Raw genomic sequence first — 12,043 nt, forward strand, 5'->3', positions numbered from 1 at the left:
AGAGAACCCCCCCCACACACACACACACACTTGTGCTATGTCATGACTTACCTGGACCACCTATTGAGATGTGCCTTTTGTTAAGTAAATCAGGTGTTAAATGAGGTGAAAATGAGACTGGAGTGCCACTAGGAAGTACTCAATGAGATTATGGAATGATCCCTGAGATGTTACACTGCAGGCGTCTAACCTTTACCATGCTAATGTTCGGTGGCTTCATCTGTTGAGCTCTCTCTCACTGTCTGATGAGACCTGAACCGTTTCTCAGCTAAGGCAATTATACTACTGACTGTTCACTCCTAATTTATGTATCTATTACAGGGAGTTAATTTGAAGAGAATTTTAAACATGGCTTAAATCAATAATTGAGACTAATAAAAGTGCAGGGAGATGAGTCCCAGGTGAGATTTTTACAGAATATTGAAGTGGAGACTCATTCATCCCAGAGGCAATCTACCCTGTATTGTCCTTGAGTTTTTTCCCCCATTTCCAAATCAGTCATCCCTTTCATAACAAAGAAAGGATTAGATTCAGAGGACACACTTTTAAAAGAAGCTTGAATTGTTAGCAGGGAGAGACTGAATAGTTGAAGGGTTATCAGTAAATTGCATTGCAGTAATTCCTGAAATTGGTGTCAGACTATAAAAAACTAAATTGACACATCAATACACTAGGTTAGCAATAGACACTTGTCTTTGTGAAGTGTGCTGTGCAATCCCTTTAATTATACTGAACGAAAATGTAAACACAACATGCAACAATTTCAAAGATTTTACTGAGTTACAGTTCATAGAAGGAAATCAGTAAATTTAAAATGAATTCATTAGGCCCTAATATATGGATTTCACAGGGGCGCAGCCATGGCTGGGCCTGGGGGGGGCATAGGCCCACCCACTGGGGAGCCAGGCCCAGCCAATCAGAGGGAGTTTTTCCCCACAAAAGGGCTTTAATACAAACAAAAATACTCCTCAGCAACCCCCCACCTCCACCCCACACCCCTCCTTAGATGATCCTGCAGGTGAAGAAGCCGGATGTGGAGGTCCTGGGCTGGCGTGGTTACACATGACCTGTTGTTGTGAGGTCGGTTGGATGTACTGCCAATGACGGATGCGGCTTATGGTTGAGAAATGAACATTCAATTATCTGGCAACAGCTCTGTTAGACATTCCTGCAGTCAGCATGCCAATTGCATGCTCACTGAAAACTGCAGACATCTGTGGCATTGTGCTGTGTGACAAAACCACACATTTTAGAGTGGCCTTTTATTGACCCCCCAGCACAAGGTGCACCTGTGTAATGATCATGATGTTTAATCAGCTTTTTGATATGCGACGCCTGATAGGTGGGTGGATTATCTTGGCAAAAGAGAAATGCTCGCGAACAGGGATGTAAACAAATTTGTGCACAACATTTGAGAGAAATATACTTTTTGTGCATATGGAACATTTCTGGGCTCTTTTATTTCAGCTCATGAAACATGGGACCAACACCAACAACTACAAGTTGCGTTTATATTTTTGTTAAGTATACAGTGCATTTGGAAAGTATTCTGACCTCTTGACTTTTTCCACATTTTGTTACGTTACAGCCTTATTCTAAAATTGATTAAATCGTTTTTAGCAAATGTATTACTAATAAAAAACTGAAATATTACATTTACATAAGTATTCAGACCCTTTACTCAGTACTTTGTTGAAGAACCTTTGGCAGCAATTACAGTCTTGATTATTCTTGGGTAGGACACTACAAGCTTGGCACACCTGTATTTAGTGAGTTTCTCCCATTCTTCTCTGCAGATCTGCTCAAGCTCTGTCAGGTTGGATGGGCAGCGTTGCTGCTCAGCTATTTTCAGTTGTTTTCTCCAGAGATGTTCGATCGGGTTCAAGTCTGAGCTCTGGCTGGGCCACTCAAGGACATTCAGAGACTTGTCCCGAAGCCATTCCTGCATTGTCTTGGCTGTGTGCTTAGGGTTGTTGTGCTGTTGGAAGGTGAACATTTACCCCAGTCTGAGGAGCATTTTCATCAAGGATCTCTCTGTACTTTGCTCCATTCATCTTTCTCTCAATCCTGACTCGTCTCCCCGTCCCTGCAGCTGAAAAACATCCCCAAAGCTTGATGCTGCCACCACCATTCTTTACTGTAAGGATGGTTCCAGGTATCCTCCAGACGTGACGCTTGGCATTCAGGCCAAATAGTTCAATCTTGGTTTCATCAAACCAGAGAATCTTGTTTCTCATGGTCTGAGAGTCTTTATGTGCCTTTTACTGAGGAGTGGCTTCAGTCTGGCCACTCTACCATAAAGGCCTGATTGGTGGAGTGCTCCAGAGATGGTTGTCCTTCTGGAAGGTCCTCCCACCTACACAGAGGGACTCTGGAGCTCTGTCAGAGTGACCTTTGGGTTCTTGGTCTCCTCCCTGACTAAGGCCCTTCTCCCCTGATTGCTCAATTTGGCCGGGCAGCCAGTTCTAGGAAGAGTCTCCCACTCTGCAGAAATGGAATTTGAACTTCTTCCATTTAAGAATGATGGAGGCCACTGCGTTCTTGGGGAGCTTCAATGCTGCAGACATTTTTTGGTATACTTCTCCAGATCTGTGCTTCGACAAAAATCTTGTCTCGGAGCTCTATGGACAATTCCTTCGACCTCATGGCTTGGTTTTTGCACTGACATACACTGTCAACTGTGGGACCTTAAATAGACAGGTGTGTGCCTTTCCACATCATGTCCAATCAATAGAATTTACCAAAGGTGGACTCTAATCAAGTTGTAGAAACATCTGAAGAATGATCAATGGAAACAGGATGCACCAGAGCTCAGTTTTGAGTCTCATAGCAAAGGGTCTGAATACTTATCTAAATAAGATATATCTGTTTTTTATATTAATACATTTGCAAAACATTCTAAAAACCTGTTTTCACTTTGTCATTATGGGGTATTGTGTGTAGATTGATGGGAATTTTATTTTATTTGATCCATTTTAGAATAGGCTGTAAAGTAACAAAATGTGGAAAAAGTCAAGGGGTCTGAAAACATTTTCCGAATGCACTGTATATTAATTTCACTTAGACAAAATGAGAAGCTCTATTGGCTCCCAACATTCCAGATTTACCTCAATATACCTCAGCTTCAGACCGACCATGATTCTTCATATAGACAAAGAACTGTCTTAGGGACAGTTGGCAGGGATGTATTACAGTGAAGAGGAGTATCATTATGCCAAAACCCATAGCTATTGCTCTGCTGGTCAGTCTGTGTGCCATTAACACCTTGTCGAGTGTGCAAACAAGCCCTGATTTGTATGTTTACAGTTTCTAGTAGAAGGAATACAATTACCTGTCCTTAAAAAAGGCTAAATGGTTTGTGATTAATTTTGCTCACAGGTGTGCACAGATTTTTTGTTGAAGACTTAATCCCCACCATTTAAAGAACCAATCTGTACTTTCAACACCCTAACCCTGCCACTGTTTGGAAACTGATGGGTTATGCTGGGTACAAATAGAATTAAAGGCAACCCGGAGGGATCTGCACTATCCAAGGTACTCTCTCTCACCCTGGAGGCATAGTGCTCAGGAGGAGCACTATGCCTCTTCTTCTTTCCATCCCAAGGTGAGAGAGAGTACCTTGGATAGTGCAGATCCCTCTGGTTTGCCTTCAATTCTATTTGTACCCAGCACCAGCAATATTTAATGTATTGTATCTCCACTGGTCTTAGATGTGGCAGATATGTACATGCTTTTTCATCTTTGGGATTTTTATACTGTGTATCTCTCTTGATCAATGTCAATCTACATTCTGTTTCTGAGGCATCATGTTGGAGAGGAGTCACGTTGCAGAGGAGTTATACATTCAAAATACACATGGAGAACTGCATAACAGTGCCACTTTCATCTTGCACATACAAGATACACTGTCAAGGAAGTCAGTGGAGTGTATCTCTCCAACTTATCTTTCTTTAATGACATGTTCAGGTTCTCTGGAGTGTTAAAGCAGGAGAGTGTCTTGGTTCCCAATGAATCTGATATGAGAGGAGGAGGAGAGGAGCAGCTAGGGCCTGTAATGCTGTAGGAGACAGAAACAGAATGTAGATTGACATTGATCAAGAGAAATACACAGTTAATATCCCCAAAGATGAAAAAGCATGTACATATTTGCCACATCTAAGACCAGTGGAGATAAAATACATGAAATACCAGATCAAACATATAGTCAGCTTTCATGGTCGGATCATCTGATTGTTGGTCTACATTATGTTTGATTTAAACAAGCAATTGCTTTCTGTCCCAAAGTTTTTCTGAAATCATACCACAAAGCTTTCTTTGCGCTTCATTTACAAATTCACTGCACATACTGCAGGACTCCAACTCAACTCCATGAAAAGGAAAGAGTCACCTTGGGTCAAATTAAAGCACTGCTTTAGATCTCTGTTGCTTATGTAACATGCACTCAGGGTATCCTACCTTTTATAACAGCTACTGCAGCACTGGAATATGAGTTGGCAAGACGGAGCAGGTCCACAGTTGACTACGGAATGTTTGATTGTGCCAATTATACTGGTGCCGAGCAGTAAGTAATGTTGTCATATAGTGTCAGTCGGAGCAAAGCGAATATGAAAGCAACCTTCTGAAAAGTACATGGAAGACATAATGGATTTTGTTAATGAATAAACTAACCACAGATACTTAATAGTTTCTGGTCTATTACAGACTTTTGACATAGATAAATAAATGTATAATATTTATTTATAGCACATTATTTTGTTTCTGGGCTCCCTATACATTGAATCAGTTTAATATGACAAACGCCTTTGATCAATCTAACAGAAAGATGGTTAAGTGTGACGTTAAATCTAGACTGAACAAAAATATAAATGCAACAATTTCAACGATTTTACTGAGTTACAGTTCACAAGGAAATCAGTCAATTACATTTACATTTCATTTAATCTAACAGAAAGATGGTTACAAATTGTGAATGTTAAATCTGACACTTAACAAAAGTATAAAGGGATAAACAATATGTACATAAAGATATTGAATGAGTGATTACAGTTCACAAATGCAGTAGAATCAGTCAGTATATACATATGAGATGAGTAAAGGGTATGTAAACAAAGTGGAATAGATATATTAGGCCTTAATCTATGGGCCGGGGAGCCAGGCCCAGACAAGCAGAATGAGTTTTTCCCCAAAAAAGGGCTTTATAACAGACAGAAATACTCCACAATTTCATCAGCTGTTTGGGTGACTGGTCTCAGACAATCCTGCTGGTGAAGAAGCCGGAATCAGAGGTCCTGGTCTGCGGTTGTGAGGCCAGTGTCTAACGACATTAGAGGCAGCTTATGGTAGAGAAATTAACATTCAATTCTCTGGCAACAGCTGTGGTGGACATTCCTGATGTCAGCATGCCAATTGCACACTCCCTCAAATTGAAACGTCTGTGGTATTGTGTTGTGTGACAAAACGGCACATTTTAAAGTGGATTGTCCCTAGTACAAAGTGCAACTGTGGAATGATCATGTGTAACAATATTGCTTCCGTCCCTCTCCTCGCCCCTACCTGGGCTCCTCTGCACACATCGACAACAGTCACCCTCGAAGCATCGTTACCTATCGCTCCACAAAAGCCACGGATCTTGCAGAGCAAGGGAAACAACTATTTCAAGGTCTCAGAGCGAGTGATGTCACTGATTGAAACACTATTAGCACGCACCCCGCTAACTAGTTAGTCATTTCACACTGGTTACACATGCTGTTAATCAGCTATTTGATATTCCACCCCTGTCAGGTGGATGGATTATCTTGGCAAAGGAGAAATGCTCATTAACAGCGATGTAAACAAATTTGTGCACAACATTTGAGAGAAATAAGCTTTTTTGTGCACATGGGCAATTTCTGGGATCTTTTATTTCAGCTTATGAAACATGGGACCAACACTTTACATATTGAATTATAATTGTGTTCAGTATAGATGAAAAGCTACAACCAAGGTTAATTTGCTGTCTACCAATACATCATCCAATACATCTTTTCTTTGAGGTGGAGGACATTATAAACAATTGAGCTGCAAGCACTCATTGATATAATTAAGCCTTGAGCGCAATGTAAAAATCTCTCTCTCTCTCTCTGTGTTGTAATTAGTGAGACATTTATAAAGTACTCAATCCATGGAGGACATTGAGAGTTATATTTCCCATTATACAGACTGATGGCCTCCCTAAGATCAGTATTGCTATCGCAATTATCTCGCATTAGCAAGTACATGTGAATGCTGGCTTGGTAGATTTTCTGATGCTCTCTGCTGATGGCTACAGTGCATTCAGAAAGTATTCAGATCCTTCCACATTTTGTTACGTTACAGCCTTATTCTAAAATGGATTAAATTGTTTTTTTGTCCCTCATCAATCTACACACGATACCCCATAATGACAAAGCAAAAACAGGTTTTTAGAAATCTTTGCCAATAATAAAACAAATCTGAAATATCACATTTTCATAAGTATTCAGACCCTTTACTCAGTACATTGTTGAAGCTTCTTTGGCAGAAATTACAGCCTTGAGTCTTCTTGGGTATGATGGAGGTGTCATAACTTTCCCTCCTAAGTAAGGATCATAGAGAGCCCCGACTCCACCACCAGAGAGGAAGGGGGGGAAGTTGGCCAGTTTTATGACTGTCATAAATACCTTGCAGGAACTCTCTCTCCCACTCTGCAGAAATGGAATTTAAAAATCCCTTTGTTACAACAGAGAGAGACTTTGCAGTACTGTAACATCAAAAGGCTGAACTTTGAGACAATATTCCCAACACAAATAATGTGGGAATTGGTCGGGAGGGAGTTAAAGAACAATTATGTCAGATCAGTTGTTGTTGTGTGATATTATTAAGGACAGTATAACCAAATAACGGTAAATCTACAAATGTATATGTCCCAGTTACATCTAAATGTTGTGGAACTTATATGATTAAATATGAAACTATTTGTGAAAAGATGAAATGTGATTTTAGCCTTCTAAATGAGATAATTGTTTTTCATGTAAAGTTTTACCCAGTCAGTAAGCACGCACATGTGAGCACAGACCTTGTGGCAGCGTGATGGAACCGCCCTCCAAGACAAGGGCATAAAAGGACAGCTAACAAAATTTACATTAGACCAGAGAACGTGAGGACCATCCACACGTAGAAATGGTTGGAATCTCTATAGACCAGTATACGGACGGTAAGCCGGACGTTTAAAATGGTTAGACTCTACATTAGACAAGCGTGCCCGATGAAAGGTACGAATGGTTAGAAACTCTGAAACTTTCAACAGAGAAGAAGAACATTTCTACCAGACCAGATAGTGTGAAGAGGTGGCTACACTGCTGAGAAAAGGTTTAAAACTAAAGACCAGTCGAACTACAGCGCGAGCGGAATATGGCAAAATGGTTTGAAACTACAATACCAGAAAATGGTAAGACCCTCTGAAACTCTCTCTCAAAGAAGAAGGCTACACAGGAACATTCAGTCTGCAGCTGTTAGCCTAGGAAACTCGATCTAAGACGAGAGACAAAGAACAATTTCCTCTCACCATTATAGGTCTCTCTAGGGTATCTATTCTAAACAAACAGAGTGAAGGACGAGACCAGCTGAATACCACGTGGTACACCTCTGGAAGATCTGTTCTAACAGACACTCATAGACCAACCTACTACAACTACAAAGGACATGGTGACCTCTGGTGGACAACCAGAGACTTACACAACCAGAGAAGTTCTATTGACTGACTCCACAGACTGATCGGGCATTTTCAACAGAGAGAGACGACAAAGACATACAAGCATAAATATGTGTTGCAATCCTAAATCCAAATGAGCGGTTGTTAGGGTGCTAAATATCCACATTTACGATGAGCATATTATACAACTGCATGTATGACAGCTGAATTCCTTTGTCTCTCCTTCTCCTGCACTTTTGTTCCCCACCCCCTTTTGTTGTGTAACCAGACATCATATTGGGTTAGTCCACTAGGGACTTTTCGTTGCATTATGTTAATATTCAATACTATACTGTGTGTGTGTTTATGTATTCCTGTGTGATTATTTCATTAGTTAGTAAATAAACAATTAAGCCAATTTCTGTAAGCTGATTCATCATGGAGACTCGGGTTCATGCAGATTTATAGGATATTACAACGTTCAGACTGAAATAGGAGCAAATGATTGATGGATGACGGGAGAGTATATCGTGATATTCTAATATTTTAGTTAATTGGGGAAACGGTAACTCGTTAAAAAAAACTTTCCCCGTGGTGCCGCAGATTACTACTTAATTAATTGTTATATGATTAATTTAATTGCGTAATAATTGAACGTGGTATGTAATTATTCAATGAATAGCCATCATCGCATTAATGATAGCAACGTCACGACAGAGGCCACATGCCTAGTTAAATAAAGGTTGAAGAAAATAAATAAATAAATGGCGCTACAAGCTTGGTATTTGGGGAGTTTCTCCCATTCTTCTTTGCTTCACAGTACCCGCTGTTCCATAAGGTGTATTTTTATATTCTTTTTAAATCTAATTGCACTGCTTGAATGAGTTACTTGATGTGGAATAGAGTTCCATGTAGTCATGGTTCTATTTAGTTCTGTGCGCCTACCATAGTCTGTTTAGGACTTGGGGACTGTGAAGAGACCTCTGTTGGTATGTATTGTGGGGTATGCATGGGTGTCTGAGCTGTGTGCCAGTAGTTCAAACAGACAGCTCGGTGCATTCAACATGTCAAAACCTCTCACAAATACAAGTAGTGATGAAGTCAATCTCTCCTCCACTTTGAGCCAGGAGAGACTGACATGCATATTATTAATGTTAGCTCTCTAAGGGCCAGCTGTGCTGCCCTGTTCTGAGCCAATTGCAATTTTCCTAAGTCTCTCTTTGTGGCACCTGGCCACACAACTGAACAGTAGTCCAGGTGCAACAAAACTAGGGCCTGTAGGGCCTGCCTTTTTGATAGTGCTGTTAAGAAGGCAGAACATTGCTTTAGTATGGACAGACTTCTCCCCATCTTAACTACTATTGTATCAATATGTTTTGACCATGACAGTTTACAATCCAGGGTTACTCCAAGCAGTTTAGTCCCCTCAACTTGCTCAATTTCCACATTATTCATTACAATATTTAGTTCAGGTTTAGGGTTTAGTGAATGATTTGTATCAAATACAATAATTTTAGTTTTTGAAATATTTAGGACTCATTTATTCCTTGCCACCCATTCTGAAACTAACCGCAGCTCTTTGTTAAGTGTTTGCAGTCACTTCACTTGTTGTAGTAGCTGACGTGTATAGTGTTGAGTCATCCGCATACATATACACACTGGCTTTACTCAAAGCCAGTGTGGCATGTCGTTAGTAAAAACTGAAAAAAGTAAGGGTCCTAGACAGCTGCCCTGGAGAATTCTTGATTCTACCTGGATTGTGTTGGATGGGTGTCCATTAAAGAACACCCTCTGTGTTCTGTTAGACAGGTAACTCTTTATCCATAATATAGCAGGGGGTGTAAAGCCATAACACATACATTTTTCCAGCAGCAGACTATGATTGATAATGTCAAAAGCTGCACTGAAGTCTAACAAAACAGCCCCCACAATATTTTTTATCATCAATATATTTCAGCCAATCATCAGTCATTTGTGTAAGTGCTGTGCTTGTTGAATGTCCTTCCCAATAAGCATGCTGAAAGTCTGCTGTCAATTTGTTTACTGTAAAATAGCATTGTACATGTTCAAACACAATTTTTTCCAAAAGTTTACTAAGGGTTGGTAACAGGCCGATTGGTTGGCTATTTGAGCCAGTAAAGGGTGCTTTACTGTTCTTAGTAAAGGGGGCTTTACATTTGCTTCCTTCAGAATTGAGATCTGTATGTTAAGCATAGCTACCTCATTCCTGTAGTCCTCCGCTAGCAAACAACTGCCGCATTGGAACTCCAGATTGTCAATATTGTCACAGACAAGTACGTAAAAGACACTGCGTCTACAGCGCTGGAAACATTTGTTAGTTATAATCCAGGTGAAGCGGGATCCATTGCAACCTAGTTAGCTAGCTAGCTGGCTGGTTGCTAGCAGGTGTTGACACAGGTATCTGAGTTCTTGAGTTCCAAAGTTTTCAGTGTTGAGTTTTGTCTCCCCACAGCAGATTTTGTTCCTTTGTTCTCCATTAGATCCAGAGTTCCGTTGTTTTCCACACATCTTCATTCATAGCTAAATTAAACTTTCAGAAACAATGCAAAGCTTCTGAATACTTTCCAAATGCACTGTACATTTCATTTGTGGTCCTTTAGCAGATGCTCTTATCCAGAGCGACTTACACTTACTGCATTCATCTTAAGATAGCTAGACGGGACAACCACATGTCACAGTCATGGGAAGTAAGTTTTCCCTCAATAAAGTAGTTATCAGCAAAGTCAGAGCTAGTAGGGGGGAAAATTCAAGTGGGAGTTCACGAAAGGCTTTAAAAATATATATGTTGGGTTGGGGTGCAGGGTTTGAGCATAGCCTGAATGTAGGGCACTAGTGAAGTAGGATACTGTGCAGTACAACAGACAAGCCATGGCTTTCACTATCAACCTCAACATACTGTCAAGCTGCTGAGATAGTGCCCCATCCCCCACCCCAATCCTGGCCACCTCAATCATGTTCTGAATAATTAGATTTAGGATTCTAATCCCAGTCCAGCAGTAGGATTCAACATATTCTTCTGCTCAGTCAATCCACATCAATCAGATGAATCTGAATTGCCATTTAGCCAGTCATTGAATATGACCATATAGAGGGTTCGGGGTCAGTAGCTACATACAGTTTATTTTAAATATACAGTTCAGTGCTGGCCTATGAAATAGATGGTGCAGAGGCAAAACTTCCACATGAAATCCATGAAATGAAATAATTAACATTTATGACTTGGCAAGAAGTAGAAGTAGTGTTGCAGCTGGTGGTAAATCAGGGCGCCAACGCAGTTACAAAATGCACTCTGGAGCAGTTAAATGCTCATCATCGGGAGTCATTCCATAAAAGTTTTAATTAAAAAGAGGTCATTTAGATGGCCCAGTGCCATTTTGGCTGCCTCCTGTAAATGTTGATAGCTGATGTCCATCATATATTCCATTGGATTAAATGTATACACATTTGTATGAGTCCTACAAACAGCTCTATTAAATACTTCTATATAACATGAGACATGGCCGTTTTTACAGCGGTCGCAACACAACATAAGCTTTAACTAGTGCCAGGGGAGGAGGTTATCATGACCACATGATGCACTACATGACCACAATTATGTGCTCATCGAACATCTCATTCCAAAATCATGTGCATTAAAAATCAAGATGCTGGAACATTGCTATGGGGACTTACTTCCATTCAGCCACAAGATCATTAGTGAGGTTGGCCACCGATGTAGGGTGATTAGGCCTGGCTCGCAGTCGCTGTTCCGATTCATCCCAAAGGTGTTTGATGGGTTTGAGGTTAGGGCTCTGTGCAGGCCAGTCAAGTTCTTCCACACCAATCTTCACAAACCATTTCTGTATGGACCTCACTTTGGGGGCATTCTCATGCTGAAATAAGAAAGGGCCTTCCCAAAACTGTTGTCACAAAGTTGGAAGCACAGAATTGTCTAGAATGTCATTGTATGCTGGAGCGTTAAGATTTCCCTTCACTGGAACTAAAGGGCCTATCCGAACCATGAAAAACAGACCCAGACCAGTATTCCTCCTCCACCAAACGTTATAGTTGGCACTATGCATTCGGGCAGGTAGCATTCTCCTGGCATCCGCCAAACCCATATTCATTGGTCAGACGGTGAAGCGTGATTCATCATTCCAGAGAATGCATTTCTACTGCAGTCCAATGGCGGTTGCTCGGCCATGTAAACCTATTTCATGAAGCTCCCGACGAATAGCTCTTGTGCTGACTTTGCTTCCAGAGGCAGTTTGGAACTCGGTAGTGAGTGTTGCAACCGAGGACAGACAATTCAGTACTCGGCTGTCCCCTTCTGTGAACTTGTGTGGCCTACCACTT

Source organism: Oncorhynchus masou, chromosome 19, assembly GCF_036934945.1.
Source record: "Oncorhynchus masou masou isolate Uvic2021 chromosome 19, UVic_Omas_1.1, whole genome shotgun sequence".
Taxonomy (NCBI): domain Eukaryota; kingdom Metazoa; phylum Chordata; class Actinopteri; order Salmoniformes; family Salmonidae; genus Oncorhynchus; species Oncorhynchus masou.